The sequence below is a fragment of the Cyprinus carpio genome, chromosome A17 (genome assembly GCF_018340385.1).
Source record: "Cyprinus carpio isolate SPL01 chromosome A17, ASM1834038v1, whole genome shotgun sequence".
Lineage (NCBI taxonomy): Eukaryota > Metazoa > Chordata > Actinopteri > Cypriniformes > Cyprinidae > Cyprinus > Cyprinus carpio.
In genome coordinates this window covers 15,495,351-15,514,454 of record NC_056588.1, presented here as the reverse complement: position 1 = coordinate 15,514,454, position 19,104 = coordinate 15,495,351, and positions in this window count along the sequence as shown.

The window sequence follows — 19,104 nt, the reverse complement described above, 5'->3', positions numbered from 1 at the left end:
ATCTACGATCAGATGTTGTAACAGACGGAGAATGTGTGCGCGCTAATTTGTCGGGGTCTCTTTTGCCCGGAGCGCTCTATCACTTAGCACCAAGCTGTTCTTCTCTTGTTGGAAAAGAACGGGTTAAAAATAAATAAACATGTCGCAGTATGTCACAACAAACAGAAGAAGGGAAGAAAAAAATGCGAACACAAGAAGCTAATTTGGCTCAAGAGATTTTCAGGGGTTTCCCTCTTGGTCTGAGCATTCTTGCACTAATTTGTGTGAGGGGAGTGTAATCATGACAAACATTTCTATCATTACCAGGTAATACGAGTTAATAGTTTGGTGTACACTCTCCGGCTGACATACCATTAGAGACTGTGCAGACACTGTAACTAGAGCATTAATAAATTCAAAATGTGCCTATTAGGATGACAGCTTTGGAGGTGCAAAGGAATAACAGTTATCACTTGGCAGAGGCTGATCTCGCCCCATCTGCTGAGACTTTGCATATATTTTCAGCTTCCTGAGCAATGATTAGAGCTGTCAGAACCTCTTTAACCTTCTAACTGCTGGTCCCAACTGGCCCTAATTAGAGATTAATGATTTCTAAAGACACAGGCTGTGATGAAAACTGCCTCTGCTGTTTATGTACAAATTAAGCACCAATTACTTTGAGCATCAGTGCCACTTTTGACGTGCGGCTGAAATATCAGATGTGGAAAAGGCCAATTGCGAGACTACAAGTGAAACCACTAACATTGTTTTCCCCGGAAGAGTTGGATGAGTTGGTGCCGGCAACATACCTTCGGAGACCGATCCGGCCGGAAAAGACTCCCACATCACTTACGGTTTGCTCACAAAAAACAACAAATAAAACTACAAAAAACAACCAAATCTAATCCTTCACAAAAGTCAATAAATCAAACTACGCACAACTATTTGATCTAGTTCTCAGGTTGCCATCCAAAGGCACTCTCGAACAATTAACCAAGGTGCTTCTTTCATCTCCCTACTCTTTCTGAGTGCTCTCCACTCATCAGGAACGAGTAAACAGTGCTAGTATTGAAAATCACGGCAAAAGATGTGATTAATCTTTCATCAAATTCTCTCTTTTATTCCGCTTTATGATATGCAATGTCTGTCATTATTTCAGTGTGGGAATGTGGAATATCTATAAAATATTTAGAGTGCATTTGCTTCCTTTTTGTGTGTGTTGAGGCTGAAATGTTGGCTGAGCCATTCGCTCGACTCTTTGAGGCCATCTGGAGAGCCGGCTCACGTGGGAGAAATCCAGAGAGGCTCTCTCTTGCGAGCCGCCCAGCCTGCCCAGATGATGATAACCCCAGAGATTCGGTGTCGTACTGCATTGTGGGATCAGACAACTCGTGGGGACGCCGAGAGAAACAAAGAGCCTCCAGCTCTTGCCAGATCAATCCGACGACATCAAAGAGGCTGACAACTACACAGCGCCTATCAAAAGTGCACCACTCTGCCTGGCTCACAGGTTTGCTTTTTTTGGGCGTCCCTAGTTTAGCGTTTCAACTCCAGCCTCACCCCTGCGAGGATACGGCATGTTATTTCGCACACATCTGTATTGTGGGCGCGCGCAGATGCGGGTGTGAAAGCATGTTAACGTGTAATAACTTCATTACGTGGATTCCTGGGGTCGCTGGGGGAATTGACATGACTGGCTTGGGTGAAAGAGATCTTGTGTATGTTGTATGATCCGGTGGATCAGGCCACTACTTCCTGTTGTGTGATCATTACGCACAATTTTGCACAGTCCGACTATGGCTGCATCGCTCTCTGTGGACTCTTTTAAGGTCATGATGAATTGACCCTCATGTTTTGTCTGCAGACCCCAAGACCCTTTAAATTTTCAACCAAACATACTGAACACTTGTCAGGACTCATTACACTGCTAAATAAATAAATAAATAAATAAATAAATAAATAAATAAATAAATTCTTGTTGTACAGATATCTTTAAATCAAGATATATTTTTTAAGAATCTAAAAGTCTTGTACACTTACAATATTTCAAAGTTAGTTGAGTTTAAGCTTAAAACGACTAAAAATATCAGCCAGTAGTTAAGAAAAGTGAACCTAATTCAAAGGGAAAACAAGTTTTCAGTCATACCAGTCATAAATGGTGGTGAAACAGAGTCAGTTAAATTTTGTTAAATTTTGATTAGGTCAGGGAAACTTATTAAAAAGATTGGCAGATTTTTTTTTTTCTCTTGTTTTAATCATAAATTTGTTTTAATCATAAATATCAAAACAAGACTTATCATCTTATGTAAATTTGATTCTCAATTTACTTCCCTTGACTTAAGGATTTTTAGATTTTTGAAAACAACACAAAATTACTAAATGAGAAAAAAAAATTGCAGTGTATGAACCAGATTTCAACTTAATTACACTGACCATTTTTTTAAAGGATGAAAACAATAAAATGACATACAGAAATATTATAATATTGTAACACTGATCCCAAACAGAAATGGTTATAAAGTTAAAAAAAAAAAAAGTACAGTAATAAATTGTGGCAAAACTGAGTCAGTTAAGTTTTGATTAGGTCAGGGAAACATATTAGAAAGCCCTGAAAGGAAATAAGAGGTTAATTTTGACATTACTATTATTATTTTAAACATACTTTATTGAGGTCTTTCGGACTCTTAAATAAAAACTTATATAAAATGTTGGGTAACAAAATAAAATAATAATCAACAATAAACATTAGTTAAATACTTTATCAAAAAAAATATTCAATACAACAATACTTCTACAGCATGTATTAATCTTAGTTCATGTTAATTTCATCATTTACTAATGCATTATTAAAATCAAAAGTTGTTCTTGTTAACATTAGTTAATGCACTGTGAACTAACATGAACTAACAATTAACAACTGTATTTTCATTATCTAACATTAACAAAGATTAATAAATACTGTAATAAATGTTTTGTTCATTGTTTGTTCATGTTAGTTAATACATGAATTAACATTAACTGATGGAACCTTATTGTAAAGTGTTACCAAATTTTTGAAAATACATTTTTGAAAATAAACAATGGTTCAGAAGCTTAAGTGATTTAATGTCCTAGCACCACAACAATAAAAAAAATAAAAACAACATATTAGTAGTCACTATAATAGTCCTGACTGAACAGGGCACATGGATGGTTTGGAAAGCAACAAGATCAGAGTAAGACCAATCTACTCTCTTCTCCCCATGCCGATCTGCTCTTGTCAGGAGGTGTTGGCCCAAACCTCCTTAGCTTGGCATAGCCTGGAAAGTCTCATGAACACACACTCACACACACACAAGACAAAGAGGTCTGAAGGCCTGCCAGCACTCGGCCACTTTTGTCATGTGTGCTCATGTGTGACGGGGTGAGATCACCAAAACCACATGCACCTGAGTCCCTTTTCTCCACTATTTATTCACACTCATCTCTTCACTTTGGAGGAGAGAGAGGACATCAGTTCTCACTGTAAAAATGAGGTGTTCAGAGAATGACTGCAACAGTTTGCACGACTTTATTGAGTTGGATGTATTCAGTTATTTAAATAAAAAGTCAAGTCTACTGTCTTTCTAACAATTACCTGATACTGATTAACTGTAAACTGAATATAGAATTCTGAAGTTGTATCAACTTGCAAAGAGTTCTGTATCGAATTGAATCAGTCAGCTGAACTTATTCAAGGTCATTTTTGTGAACTGTATCAACCAATTCATTGAAATATCCAACTTAATTAAGAACCAAAATATTTGTTCATGAATCACTATTTCACTTGGGCCAGTGAATAATACAACATTAAAGTATTTGAGAAATGACCGTTTCACTTTTGGGGCAAACTATTTATTCAATATTACCTGCTGTTTTTTTTTTTTTTTATGAGAAATCATTTCTGATCAAAGTAGACTAAAATGAACTGAACAGAACACATATTTTTTTAATACAAGTCAAATTAAATTAAGAAAAATATGCAATAATCCCTCTCATATGTTATGTTTTTTACTTTGACTTTTCATTTGATAATAGCTGAAAACTAGCATTTACTTGCAGTATAATTTTTACAGTGCTCCTGCACCTCTTTATGATCTAAATCATTCCTTTTCAATTATATTTTTTTCCTGAAATACTTTTTGTCTATACAATGAAAGTAAAGGTTTTCATTCAAAATATTTTCTTTTGTGTTCAAAAGAATAAAGAAAATCATAGTCAAAAGTCATCACATCAAAATCAAGAGACGAGGGTGAGTAAATGATTGCAGAATTTTCACTTTTGAGTGAACTATCCTTTAAATTCTCATTTCAAACAAAAATATACATTCAAACATCCACAAGAGCGATTTTTCAATAAATCCGTAAGGAAACAAACGCACGTTAGCACTTTTTCTTGTGTTTAATGGAGAATTTGACCGTAACCGTGACATTCTCCATTCTTTTGAAATCAATGAATTTTCAAAAACCCACATCAATCAGTTTTAAACTACAGTCGTTCATCACAGAATACTGGATAAGCACTTTAATAGAGGTTAATCCATACCCAAAAAAAAGACCCTCAAGTGCAGAATATTTTGAGATTCACCCCATGAAGAATAAAACACTAACTTAATTGCAGTCAACAAGTCCTGAGTGGCCTTGGCAAGACCATAGCACGCTCACTCCTTTTTGAATTATTATTCCTTACATCTTTGTTGCAAGGTAAATGTGAAATGTTTTTGCTCATAGTGGGGAAATGTGACCTTCATAATCTAAGGCCATTTATGGTAATTAGATTATGTTTTCAGGCAGGATTCATATGTATGCATAAAGCAATGGAGGCTTGAACAATGATGGTAAAGTACTGCACATAAGGAGCAGACCCTTAACTGACTTCTCTAAATTAAGACTAAAAGCACAAGTGCCCCCTCTCCACGTCTTTGTAATAAGACTTTTTAAAAGCAGCTCAAACTGCTTTTTTTTGTCTCTAATGGATTTTTTTATTTCTCTCAAACATGCATAATAATTAAGTTCTTCCTTATTAATTATAGATGCGGTTTTCTTTCATGTGATTTTTCCATCTGAGCTCAAAGCCTGTCCATAACAGCCATGCTTTGTGTCAATGGCATGCAAGGTTTTCCTGTTATCTGAACAAAGCTGCTTCACCTGAGTCTTCAGAAAGCCTTACTTAAAGAACAGTTTCTGATAAAGTTGGGGTATTAAATCTCTTAGCAATCGAAAATTATCATCATTGTTTCTGTATATTTTGGTCCATTTTGTCTGTTTTCTTTCAGAACAGCCATTATTAAGTCAAACTTCCCAGAAACGTTATGTTCAGGGTATTTTTTTTTCTTCCTGTCGGTGATTCACACACACTGCAGAGCATTTCCTCAGGACTGGGTTCATCTGTAGACCATTGCTAATGGCCGCTGACAGGTCAAGGTCGGGTCAGAGGGTAATGTTTGTTGGATTTACTTTTGCCACGTGTTCTTTACTTTGCTTTAAGGTGTTAAATGGTGAAATAAATAACAGGTGGAAACTCCAAGCATGTCATTCTAAAAACTTTCTAAATATATGTATATTTACATATTCAGTCAAAAGTTTGAAATATTATTATTATTTTTTTTTTTTTCAGTTGTTTTTGAAAGAAGTTTCTTTGCCCACCATGGATTTATTTGATCATTTGTTTATTTGCCCTTACATTTATTTGATCAAATGCAATAAAAAGAGTAACACTGTGAAATATTATTACAATTTAAAGTAACTGTTTTCTGTTTTAATATATTTGAAAATGTATTTTCTTTAAAATACTTCTTTCTTTAAAATGTATTCCTGTGATGGCAAAGCTGAATTTTCAGCAGCCATTACTCCATTACCTCTTCATTGTCACACAATCCACCAGAAATCATTATAATATGCTGATTTACTGCTTGGTTATTATCAGTTATTAATAATGGTTGTTATAATCACTGTTAAATACTATTTTTGCCGCTCGATGATTTTATGGAGACCGTGAAACTTTATTTATTTTTTATTTTTTTCAGGATTCTTTGATGAATAGAACATTCATAAGAACAGCATTTATTTTAAATTTTAAAAAATAAAAAATAAAAAAACCTTTGCAAGTTTCTGTATCTTTGCTGTCAATTTTGATCAATTTAATGCATTATTGCTGTGTGTGTGTGTGTGTATTTTATATACAGGTATTCCATAAGCAAGATATATATTGACATGCTATAACTTTAAACAAATTCTGTCATTTATTCAGTTTAAATATTCTTAACCTGTACTGTCAAATCAGAAAAAAAGAAAAGTTGAGCAGCGTCTCTAGCGGCTGCCATACAGATTTTAGCCTTCACTGGCAATCCTGTATGTGAGAATCCTTGGCACAGAAGGCCATCCCAGATCCTTACTCAAGAAGCAGATGCTAACTTACTCCTAACATATGCCCAGGAGTAAGAGGAGCCACTGTGGAGGATATTAAAGCCATGACCCTCGTATCCGGCCACAGCGGAAGATTTAGAGTAGAAAAAGCCTTTAACTTTCTAATGAACACTCTGAACGCCAAGCTCCTTCTCAGAGAAACAAGAACAGATGGCCATGAGACAGATTCCGAGAGAGACAGAGATAAGGATTTCAGCAATGTTTGTATCTAAGCAGGCTTAAGGTCTGACGATAGTGTTTACCGTATTCACACTATAATACCGCATGCAATCTCAAATCTTCTAACTGCACATGCATTTATATTGTGCTCTCGGGTTATTCTGTTGTTTTTCGAAACTTCTGACCAATGTTGGCGGGGTTACTAACTAAAAGAAGTGGTTAAGTAAATATTATTTATCAGATCATTAGTGATATGTTACAGGTAGTAATTTAGCATGTTGAAACCTTTTCATCACATTTGTGTCGAAACACATTTCCACACACATTGCAGCTTTACAGTTGAATGAACTGGGATAAAAGCGGAACATGCTTGCCTTTCTCTTGTCTGTCTCTGTCTCATATGAATCATTGAGATGTTAGTGATTAAGATTTTTGTGAATTGTTATTGAAGCATTTAAATATAAATTTAATATCGATTTCAATAATGTTACAGAACAATATAATTTTGTGTCAAATGTTGTTGTTCATCATAATGTTTTCTAGTTTTATTAGTGGTATTTACTATATACTATATACCACTCACTATCTCTATATACATATATATATACTCTCTCTCTCTCTCTCTCTCTCTCTCTCTCTCTCTCTCTCTCTCTCTATATATATATATATATATGTGTGTGTGTGTGTGTGTGTATGTGTATGTGTATATATATTACATACATATTATAAATTATACGTTATGTTATATTATATAATATATAATATATGGTTGGAAATATATATTATTTACAATATATATATATATATATATAGTGAGAGAGAGAGAGAGACAGAAAAAGAGAGAGAGAGAAGAGAGAGAGAGAGAGAGAGAGAGAGAGAGAGTACACACACATACACACATATGTGTAAGAATACCGAAGGTGCTAATGCCACAAGGCTAAGCGTCATAAAATAATATGTAATTTATGAATAATATATTCATTAGATTATATATGTATGTGTATGTGTATGTATATATATGTGTATGTGTGTGTGTGTGTGTGTGTATATATATACATATACATATATATATATATATATATATATATACACACACACACACACACACACACACACACACACACACACACACACACACACACATACACACACACACACACACACACACACACACACACTCAAATAACTGAAACATCAGTCAGAAGGCCCTAGAAAACTCTCCTGGGAAAGTTTCACAAGCGACAGGCCTAGATTCTAAAGCACCCACTGGCCTGCCTGTGCTGAAGGGGCTTTTTTATTGTTTTACTGTATTATCTATAAATTGAATAATGCCTTAGTCTGGGGATCCGATGAAAGGGATTTTACCACAACATACAGCCGTGATAAAGTTCACAGTAAGTGGGGAGGAAGGGGGAGATTACTCATCTCATGGGGAGTGGCCCTGTGCAATGTAGGCTACATTTTAACATCACAGTTCTTGGGCAATCATGCAAGAAATCAATAGCTTATAAAACAATAATAATAATAATAATAATAATAATAATAATAATAATAATAATAATAATAATAAAAGTTGCAAACAGATGTCTCAAAGATTGGGACTCCCCAACACACACACACACACACACACACACACACACACACACACACACACACACACACACACACACACACACACACACACACACACACAGAAATTCCCCACCCTCCAATCCTACTCTCTAAGCTGAGAGAGGACAGTATGTAGACATCCTTGACATTTTAAGCACAAATCATGTGACATCCATAAAGTGTACATTTATTTCTACTTCTCTGAGTTATCTGCTTATAACCTAAAACTTCTTTGGTAGATTTTTCACATTTGTTTACCAAATTAATTTATGTCAATGACTTGTCGCGGGCCATTTATGTCCCTTCCTATTAATTAAGTGTAAAGTAGCTCTCTCACACTCACTGTTTATTATTAAAGTATGCAAAGCATTTAATGAACCTTTACTGTAATTATACTGAGTGTCTTAAGGACTTAAATATAAATGAGGCTTGGAGATTATGGATAAAGTTTTTAATTAGACTGATCTGCAATAACTGAATAAATAAACAAATACTGTTGAAGATCAGCTTGGAATAAGTGAACCTGTTTAATTTATGATGAGTTCCAAAGCACCCTACATTTTTAGAAAGTATTCAGGAAATTAAAAGCTTGCTTAAGAATCAGATAGTTCTGGCTCTAAATTCTGATGAGCTGTGTTGTAAAAATAATCATAAATACATACCTGTTACCCATAATATAGTAATGCATTTCAAGGAGAATGTAGGCAACTGCAAACAGCCAACTACCGCAATAAAACCAATAACACCAATAATAATAATAATTATTATTATTACTATTATATTACAAATATATGAATGTAGTTATTAATAGTAAATTATAATGTATAAGAATTATTTTAATAATATAACTTTTTTATCATTAATAATAATAATAATAATAATAATAATAATAATAATGTTCTCCATCTCTATAAAGTTATATTGGGTTTTAGAAATATGCTTAAAAAAAAACAAAAAAACATTCTTCTTCTTCTTCTTCTTCTTCTTCTTCTTCTTCTTCTTATTATTATTATTATTATTATTATTATTATTATTATTATTATTAATGTATATACATTGGAAATAATTATATAGAAATTATATAATTTTCAATAATTACTGTGATTTTATCACCAATACCCCTCAACCATGGTAAAATCACTGTAATGCAAGATCTTTCGTTGCTTATTTCTTCAGAATAGCAACAAAATCATGTGCTCTGCCTGTATTAGCATCTCATTTTCCACTATAATAATTTCCCTTTTGTGTATATAAGATATTAAATCAAATGCCATAACACATTTCCAATGTGTCTGAAAATATTCCCTGCTTCCTGTAGGCCCGTCTCCTATTAACCCTAATGATGTGGGATTATGGAATTAAGGTTCCATGTTGCACACACTCCCCCCAGTCCCTCAGTAAATACCGTAAGCCCATTCCTGCTCCACAAAAAAAAAAAAAAAGTGAAAGCTCACCGTCTGCTCTTAAGCTGCACACACAGAAGGGTCGTGATCCAATCCAGAGCCAGGGAGAGTATGAGAGAAGAAAGAGGTCTGACCATTTTTAATCCTTGTCCTTTTCATTTCTCCTACCCGTGGGATTGGAGTGATTTTATTTAAACTGTCGGCTTGAGCCAAGGGATTGAAGATCAGGATTTGAGTGATTATCATTTTATGGAAAAAAAAAAACATTATGTATGTATGTTGTGAGGCACTGGTGTGTACAGACATCCGGGCATGATGGGAGATGGGAAATCTCTATTGTCCAGGAGACTGTGGAAGTGCATTCTAGTTTAATATATATATATATATATATATAAGGGTCTATGATGGTGGCAAATTACCCGCTTGACCCTTAAACTGTATTAATTATGTCCCTTTAAAAACCAAAACAGAGAAATGGGGATAACATAGCACTTTCAGTTCAATCTGCTGTGAGAGATTAGTCGAAACACATAAGAATACTCCATCGCAGTGCTTTCTTTGTTCTGTCAAATAATTTCAGCAAGTTTGTGTGTGTCGCTTTTACAACCATATTTCTTCTTTAGACAATAGATACGATACAAAAGAGGAAGCAATCCAGCTAATTCTCAGAAATGGCCACTGGTCTCTTCCTCCCACTGTGGACTCTTGCTGGATGGTTGAATCTCCTCAGTTATTCCATCTATTTTAACAAGAATGGGTTTAAAGGTGAAGAATCAAGTATTTGTTTTAATGAGTTAGCCATGACTAATGGTTGGAAAAGATACTTTAAACCACTCCAACCGTTCAATCTCACATGAAACAAGGCAACTGTTTGAAACAAAAAGGACATCTGGTAAGTGTAGTTCACATACATTAAAAGGACCATTGTGCCGGCTTTTTAGGGGGCCTTTTAAAACTAATTGACAATTTTTGGCACAATCCATTTACTTTGCTGAGAAGCAACATTTTGGCTCTGCTCAAGAGATCCTTTGCATCCTTGACACAGATTTTACAGAATTTATAAAATGGAGAAAATATTATGTTAAATTATATTTGGAGGTAAATATAAAGTTTTAAATATAAATATAAAGTTTTAACTTTAAATATAAAGTTTTGATATATGCATAAGCATTTATTTTTGTCAGTAGACTTTTTTGACAAATATGTTTAACATGTTTAATTTATTGATTAAATTAATATTCCTAATACCACTTATAATGCATATATAACCATTTTTAGATACACATTTAATCAGAACAGAAGAGAATTCCTAAAGCATTGTTTGCTGGAAGAAGCAACAAATTGCATGCAGTATGGGACTAAAAGTTGAAAATACATTATGTAAGGCATGTTTATTGTTTCATTTAGATGCATTATGTGAGGCATATGCACGGAGTCTCCCTGGTGTCATTTAATGATTTTGATGTGACAGATGTTTACTTATTATATCAAAATATGACTATTAAAACTAGCTTGTGCTTAACCACACAAATATGTATAGTGAAATTTGCTGTCAGGCTCAGGAGGTCACCTAAATATTGAAAAATTATCTGTTGAATTATAAAACATTCAGTGGTCAGATAGTACAGAATGAAGATGAAAAGACGAGATGAAAAATAAGGATTACCATGTTTATTAGTTTTTTCAAACTTTTATTTTCTTATGACATAACATAGGCTATTATACCCGGTTGACGATAATCGGAAGACACAAGATTCTTCCTCTGTGTTTACCGCCCAACACTTCCCATAATAGGATGAACTAAAAGGTTATCACTACACAATCTATCAGTTCTTTTCTTAAACCACCACTCGAAATTACCTCATCATCCAAAATAAACTGCATGTCATCCCCATTATACATGACTGACTGAACCCAAAGAAGCTAGTGTCTGTTTCAGTAAGCTAGCCCATTATGCCATACATACATAATCCCCTTTAACATCCTTCCTGTCTTCTCTTCATTCCACTTGCATCCTCTCCACAGAGTCTTAAAACAAAGTATGAAACAAAAACGGGCTCTCCTTAGTCAAACAGTGATCGGTTCTTTGGTGCATTTAAGCTGACATCCTCATAGAGGCCAAACCAATGAAGTGGGTCAAGATATCGGGCACTTCTGTGTCTTTGTGAGCTGAAAAAGAATGCTGATGCCAAGTCATTTGGAGTGGGGTGATTGTGGCAGATGGGCCAATGCTCCAAACTGATTCCTCTTCTCTCTGTTCTATTTTATGAGATATGAATCACCAGGGATTATGGCTTGTCACAACTTCATACATAAGTGACTGTCCTCAACCCATAGTTAAGGATCAAGGGAAAATCTCCTCTTTGGGGACAATGTGAAATCATTCTCACTCTGGCAAAAGTTTGATCGACTCAATGCTAAAGATTTTTTTCTGAACTCTGTTGTGTCCGTTTTTTCTGCAGCATGCATTTTCCCAGTTAGATGCTGTGAAGGTTCTGCGAGCTTCGTTTAAAAAATCCAGTTTTTGTAACTCTTCTGTCAATGATATTTTTAGTACTACTAAGGAAATATTTGAAATAATAAATCAGTTTTTAAAAAAGAAATAAATATAATTTTACTTTTTTTATATTAAATGTTTATATTAAACAGGCCTACTACTATCAAACTCGTAATCTTTAACTACACAGTGTCATGTGAACAACCGAACTGACCTTTAATTGAGTTTTTTCAACAACATTGACAACAATATCTTAAAAACTCTAGCCCTTTTACCTTATAACAAAAGATATCACATGGGTTTTGGGGCGTGATTTTTAATCAAAACATTAAAGTGTTCTGGCTCATGGAACTTTTTTAAAGACTTTTGACTTTCATCCATCAAAAAACTTGATGATTTGTGACACCTCTTTACGTACAGAATAAGGCATCAGAGCATACTGTAGTAATAAGGGAGACTTCACATATTTTCTGTTAAAAACACAAGACTTTTCAAGCCAAGATTAGTCCACAGGTAGCAGTGCTACTCCAGACAAAGCACTGCAAAATTAGACAGTGAGAAGCCCATCTTTCTGTTAAATGACCACTTCCCCTATTTAGCTCTTCAGACAGGAAGTACTCACTATAAGAGTGAGAAAAAAGCTCTTCCTCAAAATGGCCTAAGTGGACAGACCCATTTGAAGACAGAGCTTAGACACGCGCTCACACACTCAGACGAACGGAAGTGACCTCTCCTGGCTCTGACACACAATATGTAGGATGTTATGGTTTACTTAATGCTTCACGGTGGTGCACAGACAAGGTGCGCACTGCCCTCCACTCATGTGCTGCCATGATTTATAGCAGAAATTACCGCTTTTTCCTATTAGGAAGTCTTTAAGAGCTTTAAAAAAGGATGCAGCTTTATGGTTCGGGGGTCTCATTTTATACCTGGGCAAAATTCATGTCTGCAAGCCCATAAATCCGGTGTACAGAAATGGAAGGGGAAGGAAATTTGTTAAGATCAAGTAGTTAAACCTCAGATAAAAGGATTAAAGGCAAATAGTGAAACAATCAGTCATGAGCAATTCAAAATATGTCAAAATATAGTATATTCTGAAAAATTAGCTTGCAAATCATCCTTGCTGCTGCAACAATGTGGCCTTTCATGCTCATAAGGTGGCAGCAGACAGAATAAGACATGAAAGAGAGGAGGACATGGGTACATGCACCTGTTGTTTGTTTTTCTCCAGAAGGAGCAGGTTGAGAAAGTCAATTGGCTCCTTGGAGAGGCTGAGCTCATGGATAATGCATTACACTCAGATGATGCGTGTCATATGGTCAAACATTGGTAATGAGCAGAACAACACATCACCTTAACATAAGGAACAACACACACTTAATCAACCCCCTTCCCCATTTTCTATCATCTATTATCACTGAAAGACACAGATTTACCAACTGTGCCTATCATAATAAAATTGAGTATACATCGTTATATATGATATTGTCATAATAATAATGTCACTGTATGATGATCCAATCAAATAAACGAAGAAAAACTTTGTGAACAGCGGAGGCCCTTAAAGTTGTTCAGCAGGCTATTGAATTGAGACGACAAAATCACTTAATTTATTGTTATGAACTGATCAATCAGTTGATTAATTCAATGCTATAGGGCTCATTGTCAATCATATAATTATATATTAGTAAGTAATATTTAAATAAATCAGTTTATCTTCACATTAATTTTATTTATTTATTTATTTATTTATTTATTTATTTATTTATTGAAAAAGAAAAACATCTAATGATTCTTAAAAGATTTCTTATCTTGTATCTAGTCGTAAAGGTGAATCATTCAGGCCTACTAACACAGATTCCATTCAAAAACAACAATACCTGTTGCCACTGTACACCAGCCAGATGTCCTGCTTTCTGTACATGCCCACACCACTGTTCAGCAAAAGACCACATGGTTTTATCCTGTTTCATTGATGTTTTTGAACTAGTGCTGCTTTGAAGAACTGCACTGTCATTTTTTTTTCTTCTTTTTTCTTATACATCTATGATGCAGGCCATATTACAGACTATAATAACACGTATTTATATTTTGTGTGGCAGCTCTGAGCAGACCTCTATGCATTTTTCGAAATGTCAGTATCACATTGTAATTATGGAAACAAATCTTCTGGGAGAATAATTCCCGTGCACATTTTTTTTTTTTTTTTTTTTTTTTTTTTTTACAGCAGCAAAAAAAAAAAAAAAGGCTTGTAAACAAACCGCAAAGCACCATCAGAGGTTGAGCAGTTTGAGTGCATCGCCATTCACCTGTACTGCTAAGGTAAATCAAGCATGGGGCATTTCAAAGACTAATTGCCAGGTACATCTCAGCAGAAAGAAGTGTTTATGGGTAATCATCAGCAGGTGGGGTGCTTAATATGGTGGATGGATGGCCAAAAAAACCTCTCCGTTTTACCAAGCCATGGAAAATGACCCAAATAAATGCAGCACGCTCTGAACAAAACCTGGAAGCCTTGCAGTTAAATAAATCTCCCTAGATTTTCCCTTTGACTATTTTCCTGTGGACATTTTTAAAGGCATCTGATACTGATCTATAATTTTTATTCATAAAATAAATTATTTTGATGCCAGATCAATGCTTGATTTTTCCAAATTGGACACCATTGTCCAATTACAACCACCAGTTCACACCAATACATATTTAGCATACTATGAATACAAATAAAGTGTGTCTTTTGTGATGAATGCCTGCACCTAGAATTTTCATTTAACTCCAATAACAATAATCCTATACATTTCTAACTTTCTAATCCATCATCAAATGGGCATAAATCTCCTTTTCTGCAAACAAAATGCACACATTGTTGCTTACAGCTGTGACCTGATGTAGCTCCACCCCTAATCAAATATATTTCCACTTGAGGCAATTTAAACAGTGCATTATTTGATCCAGAGTCAGAAATAGATATATTAGTACTTTCATTAACATAATCAGACATAAACCGTTTCATGCTCAGTACAGCAAGTAAAGTATCATGTCCTCCTTCAAGACAAATTTCATTCAGGTAGAGTGAGCATATCCCTAATTAGTAATTATTTACTTATTTTCACTTTATTATGTCAGGGTAATATCCTTGTTACCGTCCAAACAGCCTAAGGCTTTTCCTTACATGCTTATTGGAAGAAAGAGTCAAAGAGTATTATGATTTCAGTGAGGGATAAAGATAATCCTAATTGATTTTCATTAAGTGCGCTGCTGTAGAGCCCATGACTGGCCTACTTTCTCGATGTTCGAATTAATCCTTTATCCCCATTTATACAGGGGGAAAAAATCCTAAGGACCGTCTCAGTAGCGATTTATGTATTCACCAATTTGATAAAAAAAAAAAAAACAAAGGATGAACACTAATTGTCTATTGTTTTATGATTATTCATTCTCTGGATCTCTGTCATCCATTTTTGCTATTGAAGTGTTCATAGCACACAGAACAATATATTGTGACATCATCTGTGATGATTATGCTCATGTAAACAGTACTACTATAGCACACTCTCAAATACGGTTACCACAGTGTAGCCAGAAATCATTTTAAAGGGCAGAAGCATTTGACCAGCAAGCACTTCCTTTTCTTTATTCTAATGTGAACAGTACTGAAGTTTCTGAACATAGTCAAATATGCAACTGAACCTGTCTTATGAAATAAACATTTCACCAAACAGATTTCCTGATAATTTTCCATATCATGTAGATAAACAGATCCGACCGTAAAAATAAATTTCTCTTTTTTTAAGCAAAGTTGCTTTTCAAAAAATCCATTAAATTGCCACAACATGTTTATTTTGACTTTATTCAGATGCACAAGCACATGTATGAGCTGAAAATTTCATCAAGGCTAACACCATGATGCAACAACCCTTTCAAAAGGTCCTCTCCCCTCAGTATTTTTGGGGCCATTTCCAGCATTCTAGGTCTTTTTTTTTTCCTTCTTCTTCGCAGAGTGGGAAACATGAAAATAAAACAACAAAAATAAGCCCCCCTGACAAACTGGACGAGTTCAGTGAAGTTGCAGGACGACTGGAGTGGAGAGGAAGCAGATAGGATTGTTTGCTGAAAAGGCTGCCTCAGTTCACTGCACTGGTGTCTGAAGACCTCTATTCATTCTGAAGGCCGTGGCAGTCTGGGTAGGGTCCCGCAGGCACTGAGGCACGGGGCCAGGCCTGGTCCTCTCCGCACTGCCAACTCGCCTCAAACCCTGACCTAGCGGCCAGACGCGACAGGAGGGAGCAGGAGAGCGAGAGCAATTTAGTCGCAGCGGCTACTCATTCATTCAAAAGCTTATCACAGGCAGGGCTCACGATTGTGTAATTACGTGTTAAGTTTAAGACCTCGGCAGTGAATTTTAGGGGAAAAAACACAGCAGAGAAATGAATAAATGCATATGGGCACTATGGAATATGCAACCAGTTAAAACATTGGATTGTTTTTGGAGGGTGCACAAATGAATAATTTTAAAAGTCTTCCTAAATTGTTTTGTGTGCCTTGAGAGAAACAGAAAAAGGGGAGAATTTGGTTTTTGGAAAAAAGGATGCATAATAATAAAAGTAATGTATTTTGAAAATGACATTAAAGAGTCTAGCTGCATTTTTTTTGTATTTATAAGACCCAAGTATTTATAGACCCAAACAATCTGCAATTTAAACTTTCTATTCCACTGTAGATTTAATAACCATATGCAAAGATCATATGGGTTTCTTTGCAATCTAGGTGTTTTTAATATACAAATTGCCAGTTTAATAAAGATCTCTCTCTTGATTTTGATCCTACTGTCACTTGTTTAGCTGAACAAAGTGACCTTTCAACCTAGAGAGTGTTTGCATTAAGGCTTCACTCTGTCCATGGCACAAAACAGCATTGATTGTTAGTGTTTACCAGGGACAGTTTTGGTAAACAGTAGGTATAATCGTGTAGAATTAAGCCGGTATCTAATAGCACAGACCAGGGTTCATCAGTCCCATAAGAGTCCTGAACTTACTTCGGTCACATTAGAGGCAATATCTCAGCCTCCAGCCACACTTTAAACACCTTACATGTTCTAAAGCCATTATATTCTGTTACCTCACATCTTGTCATCAGCCTGTTCTTTTGTTTTCCCTCCTTATTTTTCAGCGTGACAGTAATGGTTACATGTCGTAACATCGTTTCCACGTCCCAATACCATATTCGATTCCCTGCTCCGACAGTCTTGTAAATGAATCCAGCATGTCACATTGTCACATCAAGAGCCTCCCATTTTTGCAGAGTACCAGGGGTCTCTTAAACACTGCCCACTCTTAGTGCCACATCCTTTTTCCTGAAGACCTCCAAGACCCCTTCAAGCATAAGAGCTTTTAGCTAGCCTGCGCTAATGTGTAGAATAATAGGTACTCCCTGAATCTTGATGGCCCCTGGAAGCTGACTGAATTTGTGCACAACAGCATTTACAGTGCAGTAATATTCTCCTTTTTATATCTATTCTTGTGTGCTGCCACCCGTAATCTAGTCTTATTACCTCTCTCCCCTTCTATTCTCTTTGCTTCATATGGCCTTTCAATTTTAGCGTGATTAGTAAGGTGGAGGGTATTATCTGTTCTGTTCAGAGACATGATAGAATATTATGGAACAGGACTAATATTACAATTATGCAGTGCTTTACAACTAGAGACAAAGAAACAAAAATTGCTGTCATATCAGCACATAGACTGGGTAAGCAGTAGGCAAAAATCTTGCAAAATGTCCTGCAGAGTACATAAACTTAAGAGAGTACTCAAGGATTTTTGTCTGTTTGAGCTTTGAACTACATTTGAGAGCAGTTTTTCCAGTGGTGTCTCACGTTAGGGTTCAGGTAGCAGGTCACAGATCAGCATGAAAGGGCAACGTCAGTGTCCACACAGCATTAGGCACTGTTTATCTGTTGGCAGTCTATCCCACTGATCCTCTCTTTACCACTAGCCCCCAGGACATCTGTAATCCACAGAAGTGACATATGAAGCCCAGTTGATTTCTTTTTTGCCTTGTTTGTTGATATTGCATCAGAATTGCTAATTTATTTGCGCCATCTACTTTGGTCCTTTGAATAAATGTACGCTCTAACTGTGGGATGGATTTAAGTTATAGCCTACAAACCACACCAGCTTACTGGGAATAACTGACACATCTTGGAAACACCAGAACACAAACTTATCCTGAGCAAAACGCATTTAATAGAATAAAAAAATCCACCTCTGTGTCAGCTGTGTTTCCGGATGGCCTTTTGGCAAAACTACCCACATGTTGCCACAAAAAAAAAAAATAGAAGGTTAGTTTGAGCTGTTCATTAAAAATAACAAATAAATAAATAAAAACGGTGCTTCCACTGCAATTAGGTGTGTAATACAACTGAAATGCACCTCTTCTAAAAAGTGATGGAAATAAGTCATTGTGGGGCCAATAGCCTATCATTACTAGTTCAAAAGCAAAATATCTGTCTATATTTAGCCCACAAAAATAATTTCATAAACAATTAAATTCTCAAATCTCACTTTTAAGATAAGATAATATAATATTATAAGATATTAATAATATATATTATAATATGGTATTATAATAATAGGCTATTATAAGATAATTCGAATTCTATTCGAATTAAGTCTACTAACACGGTGCGAATTATGGGGGGGGGGGGGGGGGGGTGGATGGGGGGTCGGATTCGGATTCAGGAAGTGACAACAAAAGGTATCGTTTTACAAGCGTTTTTATATGTTTCAGTAGCGTTTTAAACAACCTAACATTAACCACAAAAAAATTATTACAAGTTAAGAGTTTGCTCGCCAACAAAAACTTTGCGTGAGAAACCATAGCAACACGTTCCATGTGTACATAAACAAACACAAGTAGCCTACTGTTATCATTTATCGTGTTATTATTATTATTTTACACAACAAATCGGTTCGTATTTTTAGAACATCGTTAAGGTAGGCTACTTGATGTTTAG